The sequence below is a fragment of the Dipteris shenzhenensis genome, chromosome 12, assembly GCF_047967505.1.
Source record: "Dipteris shenzhenensis isolate YYH24624 ecotype China chromosome 12, Dip_SZ_1.0, whole genome shotgun sequence".
In the NCBI taxonomy this organism is placed as follows: Eukaryota; Viridiplantae; Streptophyta; class Polypodiopsida; order Gleicheniales; family Dipteridaceae; genus Dipteris; species Dipteris shenzhenensis.
The window spans coordinates 30,321,415-30,335,296 of NC_141607.1; positions in this window are offsets into that span (position 1 = coordinate 30,321,415).

Sequence of the window (13,882 nt, forward strand, 5' to 3'; positions counted from 1 at the left end):
ACCTTTCGATGTCCGGGTTGATTGCAATAAAAACATAGGAACGTCCATTCCCCTGCTGGTTCATCTGCACCTGTTCCAGCCGTTCTCGGCCGCCAAGGTCTTCTCGCCGGTGCTGCTGGTACCGCGGCTGGTGCTGCGGCTGGTGCCGCAACTACCGCCGCCACCGCTGGTGTCGGGGCTATTCGTGCGTTATAGCGGAAGATCTCCGTGGTATGCGTCGCTGTTTGGCAAATCGCACACCACCGCTCATTCAAACCGCATTCCTCTGCTAAGTGTCCTGCATTCCGGCACCGATTACACCAAGTATCCTTGCGAACTTTTGAAGAGGACCCTATTCCACTATCCCGGCTTTTGGCTCCGGCAGCAGATCCTTCCGGAAATGACTTCCCTGCCGCTTTTCCAGCCTTCCGCCTCATGGAACGTTTGTCCTCCTCCTCATCCGACTGATCCGACTCCTCCTCATTATCGGTATCGGAGTCTCCCTCAGCCTCCTCATACTTCACTTTTCCTTTCCTTCCCTTGGAAGTAAACAGAACTTGTTCCGCCCTCACCGCTGCTTGGACGACTTCTTCCAATGAAAGAGCTTCCAGATCCAACGATGCCAGGGACCTTTTCAATCCTTTAATCAGCCCCTCCATGAAGTAAGCATTTTGGATGGGGACTGCCGGGGTAGTTGCTGCATCGAGGCGGCAGATCAACGACCGGAAACCTGGCCGCATACGCCTCCACTTCTTGGTTCTTCTGTTCCAGTCTCCCCAGTTTGGCCAGGACATGAACACGGGTCTTGTCCTCCCGAAACCGGAGCAAAAAGGCATCCCGCAGTAGATCAAACGTGGCGAAATGGGTAGCTCCATATTGCGCGATCCATACTGCCGCCTGCTTCTGCAGTGTCGGGATGAAAGTCGCCATCTTCATAAGATCTGTCGCCTGCACTGGTGGAGCCGTATTCACCATCCATGCCATCTCAAATGACAGTATATGTGCATCCGCATCCTCCTTATCCCCTCCCGAAAACTTGGGGTACTTCACCGTCATCCTGGGTACCAGTGGTGGAATAGCCGCGCTACTTACCGCCGGAACTCCACCCCCGCCTCTGCCTCCACCGCCTCCACCTCCCCTACTGGGATCTGGTGACGGACCTGGGGCTCCGCTTCCTGCAGGCACACCACCCCTCCGTCTCCTGGGACTCGGTGGTGGGGAATTCCGCAACGGTGACGCTTCGTCTTCCGGAGGAGTACTTGTTAAATCGAACGGGCTACTGCGTCCGGAGGATTCACCTTCCTCTTGAACACCGAAAACGACTGGACCTTCCTCTCTTGGGATCAGCGGAGGTGTGTCAGAGCGGCTACTACTCTCACTATCCGTGAAGAAGCCGAAGAGAAGATCACGTTGAGCCACATATCTGTCATGCCGTTCCTCGCGGGTTGTACGTGCCGATACTGGAGTTGCAGGCTCCCGAGGCCGTTCCGGAGAGTGCGATGTTCCCCCTGGCGCACTCCCAGCGTCATTCATGCGCTAGTCCACGCACCGAGGAATCAGAGTATTACAGATGGGGAGCATCCAACCTCTCCGGGGTATCCACCACGACGAACATGGAAATCTTCCGTGGTCGCCAAAGTGTTAGCCCTCTCTACTCTGAAGACTAACTCGAAACGCACTACTGCGACAGATTTACATGCGTAATCGAACTTCAGAACTGCGTATGAAAATTCATAGAGTAGAACAGTGATCGACAGAATCATTCATGATAAAACAATAAGGTAGATGCAATAGAATATCTGTATTACACTTCTCCGAGCAGTACAACACCGTACTCTCTGATACATAACAATGTTCCTCTTCTGATCACACTGATCCTTGCTCCGATCCTCATCAATGAGCCCCCTGAATGATCGCTCTCTTCTCTTTTATCTAATCGGCACACATAACTCCTTCACGGTTGCCGTGACGGTTGCCGTGATGGTTGCCGTGCCTCGTCAGTTCTCCGCCTGGTCCTAGAACTTCCGTCATTTTATATCTCACTATAAACTAGATACAAGGTATTAATGATAATGATCTAAGGACTTCCCCCCTAGTTCCTCTTTGCTGTTGCTGCTTTTGCCCTTAACAGTGCTCATGCATGTCTAGATCCAATTTGAAGACACTCTTGCCCTTCTTTCATTGTGGCATAGGTTCCATGTGGAACTTAATAGCTCTTACTAGATGAGTGTACAAACATGTTTGTAGACTCTTATGTAGCAGTTCATAATTGTGGCCTATCTTGGATGTTTTTTTGTACCAAAAAGCTCTAACTACTACATCCCATTTCTCATAGGTTGTTCCCCAATTATCCTTAAATATTTCCTCAACCTTGTGCTTAGGTTTTGTGCACTACAACAGAATGTATGGGTCATCTTCCTCGTTCTCCCCAAAATCTATAGCAACTAAAAAGTTATCCCCCTCTTTGAGATAGTCAGTGAGGTCATTTGTTTCTTCATTGTTTGTCACTCCATCTGAACATAGAGGGAAAACTTGAACTCACTCCCATGTATTCATAGTTGCAATGTTATCACAATCGTCATGATCCCCTATGATACACGCACTGCAGAAACAATAAAGTTTTCTTGTTTTAATCAGTTGGTTGTTTGAAAAGCCCCATATGCTGTGCAGACCATGAACTCCTTTAATTTTCTTGCAATTGTGCGGGCGTCTCCTTTGCACTTCATCCACTTTCACTTCATGGAACACTTTGCGTACTACAATATTCTTAAGGCTTTGTTTACTATATGTTGATGAATGTGCACCTATGGAGAGGTTGGTTGTAAGCCATGTTATAGCATCATGGGCATCATTGAGTTTTTCTTGAGGGCATGCTAATCAGGGATGTTTTTATCAAAGCTATGCTTATATATTAATATAAAATCTTGGCGAAAGTTTTCAAGATCATTTTTTAAGATTCACAATATTAGTAGAATGTAGTACTTTTTTATATATATTCTTTGGAATTTTGGAGGAAAAAATGTAAATCTTGGCGAAACTTTAATTTTTTTTGCATTAAAGTTTCAAAATCTGGCAAATGTTTCAAACATTTGTTTTTATTAGGGCATACAAACTTTCGATGCCAAAATAAAAGTTTAGCTTCTTAACGAAGCTAGCTTGAAAAAATCATCCATGATGCTAATTGGTGTTTAAACAGAGCTTGCTTCATAACAGCATCACATCCTGTTAAATTACACGGAACAACGGAACAAAAACTGAATAAAGAATAGAGAGTACACAGCAAATTGGAGATGAACAAAATTTCCCTTCAGATAATGGCTCCGTTTATAGAACCATATATAAACAATGAGACACAAATGTAGTTGTTTATTCATAGAGTGGTTACATATCTAGGCAACTGCCTCCATTTAGGTAGATCCCAGATCCACAATCATCTCCCTGATTATCTAAATCAATCACCTCCTATGATCACTCACTCATTACACCAACCTAACACACCTAACTAGAACCTTCTAGCACATCTACACACACACTTCTTACATAGGACTCCACTCCCATAGGCACACACACACACATCAATTTGCCCCTTCATTCCCCCTCACAAATTGATGACCTCATCCCTCAGTAGTAGTACATGGGATGCTCCATGGCTTGCCCACTATCATGTGGCAACACTCATGGCCCCAACTTGTGACTTACCCATAGGATTCTTGGTTTACAACTGGGAGATGGACACTGTATGTAAAGCCCAATGAGTCCAACAAGGAAAAATCTCAAAAGACTAACAATCATTTAAGGATGGACTATCCATGGTAGAGAACCATTATTGACCTCATACACACATAACTCAGAAAACATATGGATCATTACCCTTGTCAAATTTGACTTGGGTGTTTTAAGCAGTGAGAGCTTGAGTTTTGACATTCTCTGGTTCTTCTTCTTCTTCAGCTTCTGCTTCCTCAACAAGATTGGCTGAACATCTCTTCTTGGCATAACATTCCTTTTCAAAGTGTCCAGGTTTTCCACAAAAGTTACATTTCATTTTTTTCTTTCCCTTGAAGTTGCTTTAAGTTGCTTCTGGTCAAATATGCCCCTTCTTTGTTTGATCTTTCTCTCCTCCTCTAAGAGTGATGCTTCAATTTCTACCCTCCGGGGATTCACTCTTAATACAAGGGCGACGTCACCTACGTGCATGAGCTTCAAGAAAACCCCCTATTTATGAACCATGTAGCATAATAAAACACCCCTATTGAAGCTTATAAGGATACCACCAAAAGCACACTATGTCCCGCTTTCCTTGAATCTATGTTCTTTCTTGATTATTTAGATAAGACCATAATAAAATTTAGATGATGTAGATTAAACCATCTTCAAATATTCATGAATGGGTAATATTCATTTGTTTCCGTACCATGGCCTAAAACTGGCCATAGCTCAAGCTTAGTTCATGCAGACTTGGTACATGACTGATTGTCACTATTCAAATGTGTATGTGTGTACTTTTTATGTTTAGAGAGTAAAAACTTGTATTTCCATACACCCTTCCCTCTCCCTCCCCCAAAGTTGTCAAGTCCCCCTTAACTTAAATTTAAGATTGGGAAAAAGTACAAAGGGCCCCCACCCCGTACCATGGCCTAAAACTAGCCATAGCTCAGGCTTAGTTCATGCAGACTTGGTACATGATTGATTGTCACTATTCAAATGTGTATGTGTGTGTACTTTTTTATGTTTAGAGAGTATAAACTTGTATTTCCATACACCCTTCCCTCTCCCCCCCCCAAAGTTGTCAAGTCCCCCGTAACTTAAATTTAAGATTGGGAAAAAGTAAAAAGGGCCCCCACCCCTAATGTATAAGCTTATGCCTCATCTAACAAATCCCCCCTATTGTACACTCACGTGATATCATAAGTTTTCCCTTGTGAATCCCCTGGAATATTGGTGAGTGTGGTTACAATTGTGCCATATTCTTCATTGAGACTTCTAAGTAAGATGGCAATTACAATATCTTCATCAAGATTAAACTTGCTGCTAGTTAACTATGTCAAAATGCTCTTCATTGAATTTATATGTGAAGAGATGGACTCCCCCCTATCCAATCTTAAGTCAAAGAACTTGATAAGCAAGCTATACTTAGATCATCTTCCCTGTGCTCCAAACACATGCTCAAGATGAGTCCATGCAGCATGAGCAGTCTCACACCTATCGATGAGATGAATAAAGGAATCACTCAAACCAAGAGCAATTATAGCAAGAGCTTTTTCATCTTTTGGAAGCCATGAAGCTTCTCCTTCTCTAGTTGTAGGTTTAGTTTCTTTGCCATTTGCTACCTCGGGGAGGTCACTCATCATATGTAACCCTATCACGTGAGTTCAACAGAAGGATTTTTTTTATTTCTAAAATTTACAGAAATAAATATACATAAGGGACTATTTAAAATAGTTTTGGAAAAAATTTACAGATTTGTATAGAAAAGGGGTACATTTTACTAATGAAATTTTTTACAGATAAGGGACTTCAAATATAGGCCTTGAACGCATGTGATATAGAGGGTTTATACATAGTGACCCTTGCTACCTTCCATATTCCCTCTTTCATGAGAATAAACTTCAGTTTTGTTTGCCAAGTGTGGAACCCCTCTCCTTCAAACTTATCTATTTTCAGTTTGTCCAAGCCACTTAGGAAGGTCTTACCAAATTAATGGCAGTGTCTAATCCCTTTACAAAACGTCAGTCTTTCTGAACAAAAAAATCACCTTCACCATATAGATGCAAATTGCAAGATAAGAATTTTGAAAAAACCTAATTGTTTGGCATAATCATAACCAGTTGGCTTCTCCCACAACCTCTTAACTAGAGTCTTCTTCACCTTGTACTTTGTCTTTGTAGTCTTCTTGACTTTTGAAGAGCTTTGAGAACTTGAGGTTGGCATGTTGTCAAGAGATTAACATTTGAAGAATAATCTCTGAACTGATTTCTATTTCTCAAGATGAGTCAATATACTGAAAACTTCTAGTCAAGATAAAAAGCCCCAATTTTTTGTTGACTTGGTTAAACTTTTCAAAGCTAAAATAGTCCAAAATAGCAAGAAGAGATAGCACCAACTTGGAGGATGAAATTCAACCAGATGAGAGCAGATCTTTGAGGGGTTTTGTTGCGCAATGAAAGATATACGACTAGAGAAGACCTAACACCAAGCTTGGGTGAAATGTCACGTCAGGTCGTCATAGCCGAAAGCTCCAATGTCGACTGAGTTTTTTGTCAATACGCATCAATTACTAGAGCATTTGCCCTTAGATTTGAGCTTTGGATAGCTCTTGATGTCACCCAACTTCCTCTAAGAGGAATTACAAGATTGTTGACTGAGGTGAGCATCATTATAGAAGTGGCACGGAATACTCAGAGAGGTAGTGCATCTTCATGGCGATGTATTTCAGAGATCCCACCAGTCAGAAGGGTCTCTCAGAAGTAGGGAAGGTCTAGCTAAAAGGGCTCCTCAAGATATTGCATTGATGGAGAGAACAGAGCTATCAAAGCTCAAGGTAGAAGAATGGAAGACATGAAGGCATTTGAAAAGGAGGAGGAATCTAGTTGGAATCTTCTAAGAATCTCATTCTTGGAACTCATATTCTAACCAAGCTCTGATACCACATGTAGAACCATATAGAAACAATGAGACACAAATGTAGTTGTTTATTCATAGAGTGGTTACATATATAGGCAACTGCCTCCATGTAGGTAGATCCCAAATCCACAATCATCTCCCTGATTATCTCAATCAATCACCTCGTATGATCACTCACTCATCACACCAACCTAACACACCTAGCTAGAACCTTCTAGCACACCTACACTCACACACATCTTGCATAGGACTCCAATCCCATAGGCATAAACACACACACATCAATTTTCCCCTTCATCGTCCACCCGTGTGCTCCCACAGTGGAGCTTAGAGGGTGATCTAGATAGATACTAGGTGAAGAGCTACTAGCTGGAACCAATCAACCTAATTGGTGGAACCGAATAGTTGTCCATGGAATATTTAAGGAATATTCTCTATACCATCCTCTCGACGGCTCTCCCCCTCGAACCCCCACTAAGGGGGCCACTAGCCCCCACAATCACCTTTCTACCATCAATGGTCTCATTTTGATAGACCTCATCCGACATGCAAGTCAGGATCCATCCAGTGTCCCAGGCTCACACATGGCTTCTCCTCATATGGGAGCCTTACAACTTGAGCAGCTTTGACCATTGGTAGTTACCAGGGGGTGGGGCATTGAACATATCTAACAATCCCCCTCAATGTCCACCCGTAGGTGAACTACCTTCTCGGCCCAATGCCGAGTCTCTGAAGATGACCCTGAAGCTGATCCTTCCCGAGTGCCTTGGTGAAGATATCTACTCCATTTTGATTTGTTGGATAGTAAACCAATTCCACTATACCGTCCTCGATCAAATCATGCACATAGTGATACTGAATCTCTATATGTTTTGTGCGTGCATGAAACATTGGATTTTTAGCAATGGCCATGAAACTTTGATTGTTGCACCTCAACACAGTTGCCTCATCCTCTTGCACTCCCATGTGCCATAAGATCCTCCTCAGCCATACTACTTCACAAGTAGCAAAACATGCTACCTTGTACTCAGCCTCGGTAGAAGACAATGCCATTGTTGGTTTTTTCTTACTGATCCAAAAGAAGATACCTAAACCTAAAGAGAAACAATATCCAGAAATTGATTTCCTGGAGTCAACATCTCCAGCCCAATCTGAGTCACAATGACCAGCCAAGGAAGTGCCCATACCATAGGTGATGCCTTAATCAAGAGTGCATGTACCATAGGTGATACCTAATCAAGAGTGCCTTGTATTCCAATAATTCTCTCGGGGCTGATTGGAGAACCTGCTCAAAATGCCAATAGCAAAACTGATGTCCGATCTGCTGTTACACAGATAGATGAGACTGTCGACCAACTTCCTATACCTCCCGATGTTTGCTAGTGATGAGGCATCCTCCATAGACAGCCTCACATTTACCTCCATAGGTGTAGCTATCTCCTTGCACTCGGACATACCAAATGCCTTCAAGATCTCCCTTACATATTTCTACTGAGAGATGAAGATCTTGCCTGGCTCTTCCCAGACTTCAATCCCCAAAGAGTAGTGCATCAAGCTTAAGTCTGTCATTTCAAACTCTGTTCTCAATGCCTTTCTAGTCTGTTGGATCAAGTCTTAATAGTCATCTGTAATAAGGAGATCATCCACATATAGAACAATAATAGCAAATTTTCCACCTTTCCTGTACACATACAAGTTAGCATCTGAGGCACATCTTTTGAAGTTTAGTTTATGAAAGAATTTGTCTATCCATTGGTACCATGCACTTGGGGCCTATTTCAGGCCGTACAGAGCCTTCTTCAGCTTACATACCTTGTTCTCGAAACGGGGGGCCTCAAACCCAAGTGGCTGAGCCATGTACACCTCCTCCTTGAGGTCACCATTCAAGAATGCTGATTTAACATCTATTTAATAAACTGGTTACTTTTTATGAGTGGTCATTTTGGCAGTCGGAGTGAAAGATTCTTGAAAATCAAACCCTTCAACTTGCAAAAATCCTTGTGCAACCAATCTGGCTTTGTACTTTTCCAAAGTCCCATCAGCCTTGTACTTTACCTTCCAAACCCACTTGGTGCCAATAACCTTTCTGTTAGGTGGTCGATCTACCAGCTCCCAAGTTTCATTCTTCATGAGATGATGTCATATTCTACTTGCATAGCATTTTTCCAATCTCGGTCTGCAAGTGCTTCCTCCAAACTCGTAGGCTCTCAGCCATCAAGGTCATATTGACTATGTGAGCAGAAGCCCTCCTTTGCTCCTCGATTCTCTGAGACCACCTTGGTCCATCTGCATGCTACTCAACAGACATAGGCATCTGGTTATCATGGTCATAGAGCTGCCTTACCCATCACGGCAATGGATTTTCCAGTGGTGTAACAATAGGTTGGTGACTTATACCTTCATCATCTGATATTTCCTCCTCCTTTATAGCTCTTGGGATAGGTCCATAGTGAATTACCTCTTTGCTTGATGATAAAGTGGAAGAGCTCTTCTCTGCCTCCACTGCATGTAGCTGCTCCCTGAACACCACATCACGGCTCGCTATGATCTTCTTTGCCTCTCGGTCATACAACTTATAGGCTTTCTTCTCATCACAATAGCCTAAGAAGATACATTTGGTGCTTTTCAATTGTAGCTTATTTCTCTCTTTGTCTGGTACATGCACATAGCATTCACACCCAAACATTCTGAAGTGGGAGATAGATGGCTTCCTATCACTGTAAGCCTCATGTAGTGTTTTACCTTTGAGTGCCTTTGTATGGCTGCGATTAAGGATGTAAACCATAGTATTGACAGCCTCAGCCCAAAAGTGGTTTGGCAGTCCAACACCTTTCAACATACACCTCCCCATCTCCACGGTGGTCTGCATTCGGTGTTCAACAACCGAGTTTTGCTAAGGCATATGTTGTGTCGTCGTTTGTCCTGTGATCCCTTTGCTCTTGCAAAAATCTCCAAACTCTGTGGAAGCAAAATCACCACCACCATCCGATCTGATTTTCTTCACTTTTCTCCCTGTTTCATTTTCAACAAGCTGTAGCCATTCTTTCAATTTACCAAAAGCTTGAGCCTTTTTGCGAAGAAAATACACCCACGTCTTCCTACTATAGTCGTCGACAATCAATAAAAAATAGGAAGATCCCCCCAAGGCCTGTGTAGGCATCTTACTGCACAAGTCAACATGCACCAACTCTAGAGGAGCGTTTTCTCTATTCTTGCTTTCTTGTGGGAATGCCTTTCTCTGTTGCTTGCCCATCATGCAAGCTTCACACGGTTCTTTGATTTCTATGACTACAGGTAAGTGAGCAACCATACCTTGCTTCTGCATCTCCTTCAGCACTGCAAATCCGATGTGGCCGAATCTTTCGTTCCAAAGTCTACTTGTGCCCACTCCAGCAGTAGCTGTAAGAGCACTTAGCTCATACAGGTTGTCCCTCCTTACTCCTGTACCAACAACATTGTCTGCACTATCCAGAATTTTTGCTCCTCTCTTGTTAAACCTCACCTCATGGTCAAGGTCTCAAGGTCAGTTATGGAAACAATTGATAGAAAATTTCTCTTGATTTGTGAAACATACAGCACATTAGATAGTTTCTTAACATCTCCATTTACAGAAACAAATGAAACCATACCTGTATTCACAACAAGGCATTTTGCATTATTACCAACTGTCATGGTGATGGGTTCTTGTAGAGGCTGCATGGAATAATATAGACCCTTCTTGCAGGTCATGTGACAGGAGGCACCACTATCCAACACCCATGAATCACTGGTTGAAGCTTCTTGAACTAAGGAACACTCTTCCTCAATGGCCAGAAATAGATCCAACTCTGCTTCCATTGTGTTAGCTATCTCTTTCCCCTTATGTGTCTTCTTTAGGGCACCATTCTTTTCATATGCTTTCTTGACCCGACAATCTGCAATCACATGGCCCTTCTTCTTGCAGTAGAAGCATTCTCCCTGAAACTTCTTCTTGCCGACCTTTTTCTTTTTGTCACCACTAGTAGAGGACTCAACTTTGGTGGAGGAACCACCTTTGCCTTTCGCAGTGGTAGAGAATGCAGCATACCCATTGCCGTCTCCATCTCGAGCTTTAAGCCTCGATTCCTCCTCCATAAGTAAAGCACAGATTTCCTCAAATGACAATGGTTGGGGTCTCACTTGAGTGTTAAGCGCTATTACCAATCCATCAAACCTTGGTGGACATATTCGGAGATGCCGCTGAGCTAGCTCTTCACTAGTCTTTTGTATCCCAGCACCAGCCATCTGGTCATGCAGATTTTTGATTCGGTTATGAACGCCTCTACTGTCTCTCCTTCATTAAACTTCTCAACTCCAAGCTAATTCTCCAAGTTCTGGATCCTTGTATGATTCTGCGTCTCATACTGACTCTTCAATATGTTCTAGGCCACAGTTGCCTTAGATGTATGCTGAATCAAAGTCAAAACACTATTAGTAGTACTTGTAACCAGGGCACACAGAGCATCTGCATTCCTATATTTCCAAACTCATAGAAGTTCTGCATTAGGAGATATCGTACTCTTTGGATTTCCTGGGTCGGGGCTTCCTTGTGGTTTTGGGTCAGTCCCCAATACTGTCTCCAGAAGCTCATATGAATCCAAAATAGTAGTAATTTTAAACTTCCACAGAGTGTAGCTCATACCATCTAGCATGGCTTTAGTGAAGGCTGGTGGGCGAATCCTCAATGCCTGGATTGTTGGTGAAGCTAGTGCAGCTACAGCTGCTGAGAACTCAAGTCGCTTCCTATTGCCATCACTCTGTATGTTGTTGAAGCCCTTGCCTATCTTCTACTCTTCGATCCTTAGAGCCGGGCTCTAATTCCATGTTAAAGTACACGGCACAGTGGAACAAAAACTGAACAAAGAATAGAGAGTACACAGCAAACTGGAGATGAACAAAAATTTCCTTCAATACCAATGTAGTACAGATGATGGCTCTGTCCACCCGTGCGCTCCCACAGTGGAGCTTAGATGGCAATCTAGACAGATACTAGGTGAAGAGCTACTAGCTGGAAGATCTCTACTGGAAGATCTGATCTAGTACATTGGACTGGGGAGGTCGCCTCTTTATAGCTATGAGGGCAGTAGTTGGATCAACGTAGTTTGTGGAACTGACTAGTCAACCTAGTCAGTGAAGCCGCCGACCAATCAACCTAGTCGGTGGAACCAACTAGTCATCCATGGAATATTCAAGGAATATTCTCTATACCATCATCTCGAGGGCTCCACCGCCCTCGAACCCCCACCAGGGGGGTTGCTGGCCCCCTTAGGACCCCCTACATGGGGGCCAACTGGTCTCCAGACCCTAGCAAGAGCAAGGGGCTCCCACACAATCACCTTTCCACCATAAATGGTCTCATTGATAGACCTCATCTGACATGCAAGTCAAGATCCAAGTCAGGATCCATCCAGTTCCTGGGCTCACACATGGCTTCTCCTCATATAGGGGCCTTACAATTTGAGCACCTTGGACCACTAGTGTTTACCAAGAGGGTGGGGCATTGACCATATCTAACACATCCATCATGTTCACCCTTGCCATGGCTAGACACAAAGAAATTCCACATCATGTCTAGACTGGTCAGGGATTTGAACCTTGAGATGAAGTAGAATCTACGGGCTGATTTTAATTGAGAGGCAACACCATCTGACCACACCCAATGTTGTTTTATATTTTTTGCATGGGGATTTTCCTTTTTCAGCCATTCCCAATGTAGTAGAAAAGCATGCTGCATCATCTGAAATGTAGAAATGGTATGTGCGTTGCACTGACCTAGACTCATGTGAGTCATCAAGCAGATTGGCATAAGGCATGGAAGAATCAAGCAAATGATTGTATGTGATATACACAAGAATTGTTATCTGCTTGTTGTACCAATGAGCACTTTGTATCTCATCTTGTTCTTGAAAAGAATAATTTTTTGCAAAATCTATGACAGATACAATAGTGTCACGAGGAAAATTGGCAAGGCACGTCTTGAACTGCTTATCCTGCTAGCTGGCTGTGAAATTTTGAAGCACATATTTTGGGATGGTTTGAACCATGCTTCCTTGGCTGGGTGCTCTTATATGACAGTAGTAGCCATCTCTTTTTATTAGATCCTTCAACATTGACATTTTCAAATCTCCTCCATTTTAGAGCAACATGGTTGTCTTCCCTTATTTCATTGGGACAGACATTGAACGTCTTCTTCTTCAACTTCAAACTACAATGCTTGCATGTGCCATGAATGAATTTAATCATGTGCCACTCAGGGTCTCTCGTTGGGCAAACCATTGGCTCCCATAGAAACCTTAGGCTACAAAACCTACCCTCCTTTGCATCACATGATGAGGATCCCAGTGGCCTATAGATTGCGCCAATCCTCGTTTGTATTTCCCTTCCTAGAACACTTCTTGCACCAATTTGTGTTAGATATTGGCTTGCCCCAGTAACCCACCTCACTTAAAGCCTTTTGGATAGTAGACTTGAGCTTGTTCTTTATTGGTGAATCGGTCCCATCATCATTGTTATTCTTCCTTTTCTTTGGCTTGGGCTTGGCTCCACCACTTTTCTCCAAGGCCATTTCGGGGCCCGTTTTGGTGGCAGAAATTTTCCGCAGGCACTCAAAAAAGTGCCCTATTTTTGCTGTGCAACCACTGTTCTACAGGTCGGTGAAAAGATGCCATAGAATTTGCATCGTATCCGTGTGCACATAGATATTGGGAGTGACAGAATCATTCTTATTGCATGTTGATGCAAAATCGTCACTAGGAAGTGACTGTGTGGTCAAATACCACTTTTGGCAGTTTTGCAAATTTGCCCTTGTGAGGCAGAAGTGTTTTTTGCAGTGACAGAATATTTTGCAGTGTTTTGTAATGGCGTCTGATTATCTTTCATAGATTGTCACTGAAAAGCTTGACAAGAACAACTTCCAAGCATGGAAGTTTAGAATGACAAATTTCCTTATGGGAAAAGGCTATTGGGAGTTCATTACTGGAACTAAAGAAGAACCAGTTCTTCCTAATGCTCCCAATCAACAACAAATGTAGGCATTTAAAGGCTGGCATGAGAGAGCCAGAAAAGTTATGTACAGGCTGTCTTTCAGTATTTCAGATTCTATGATTGTGCATATTCAGGATGCAAGCATGCTGAAGGAGGCATGGGATACTTTGGGAAAAATGTATAGCACAAATACACAAGCTAGGAAAATGTAGCTGAAGTAAGAGTTGCATAATGTGCAGAGAGAAAATATGAGCATCAATGACTACCACATGAAGGTGAA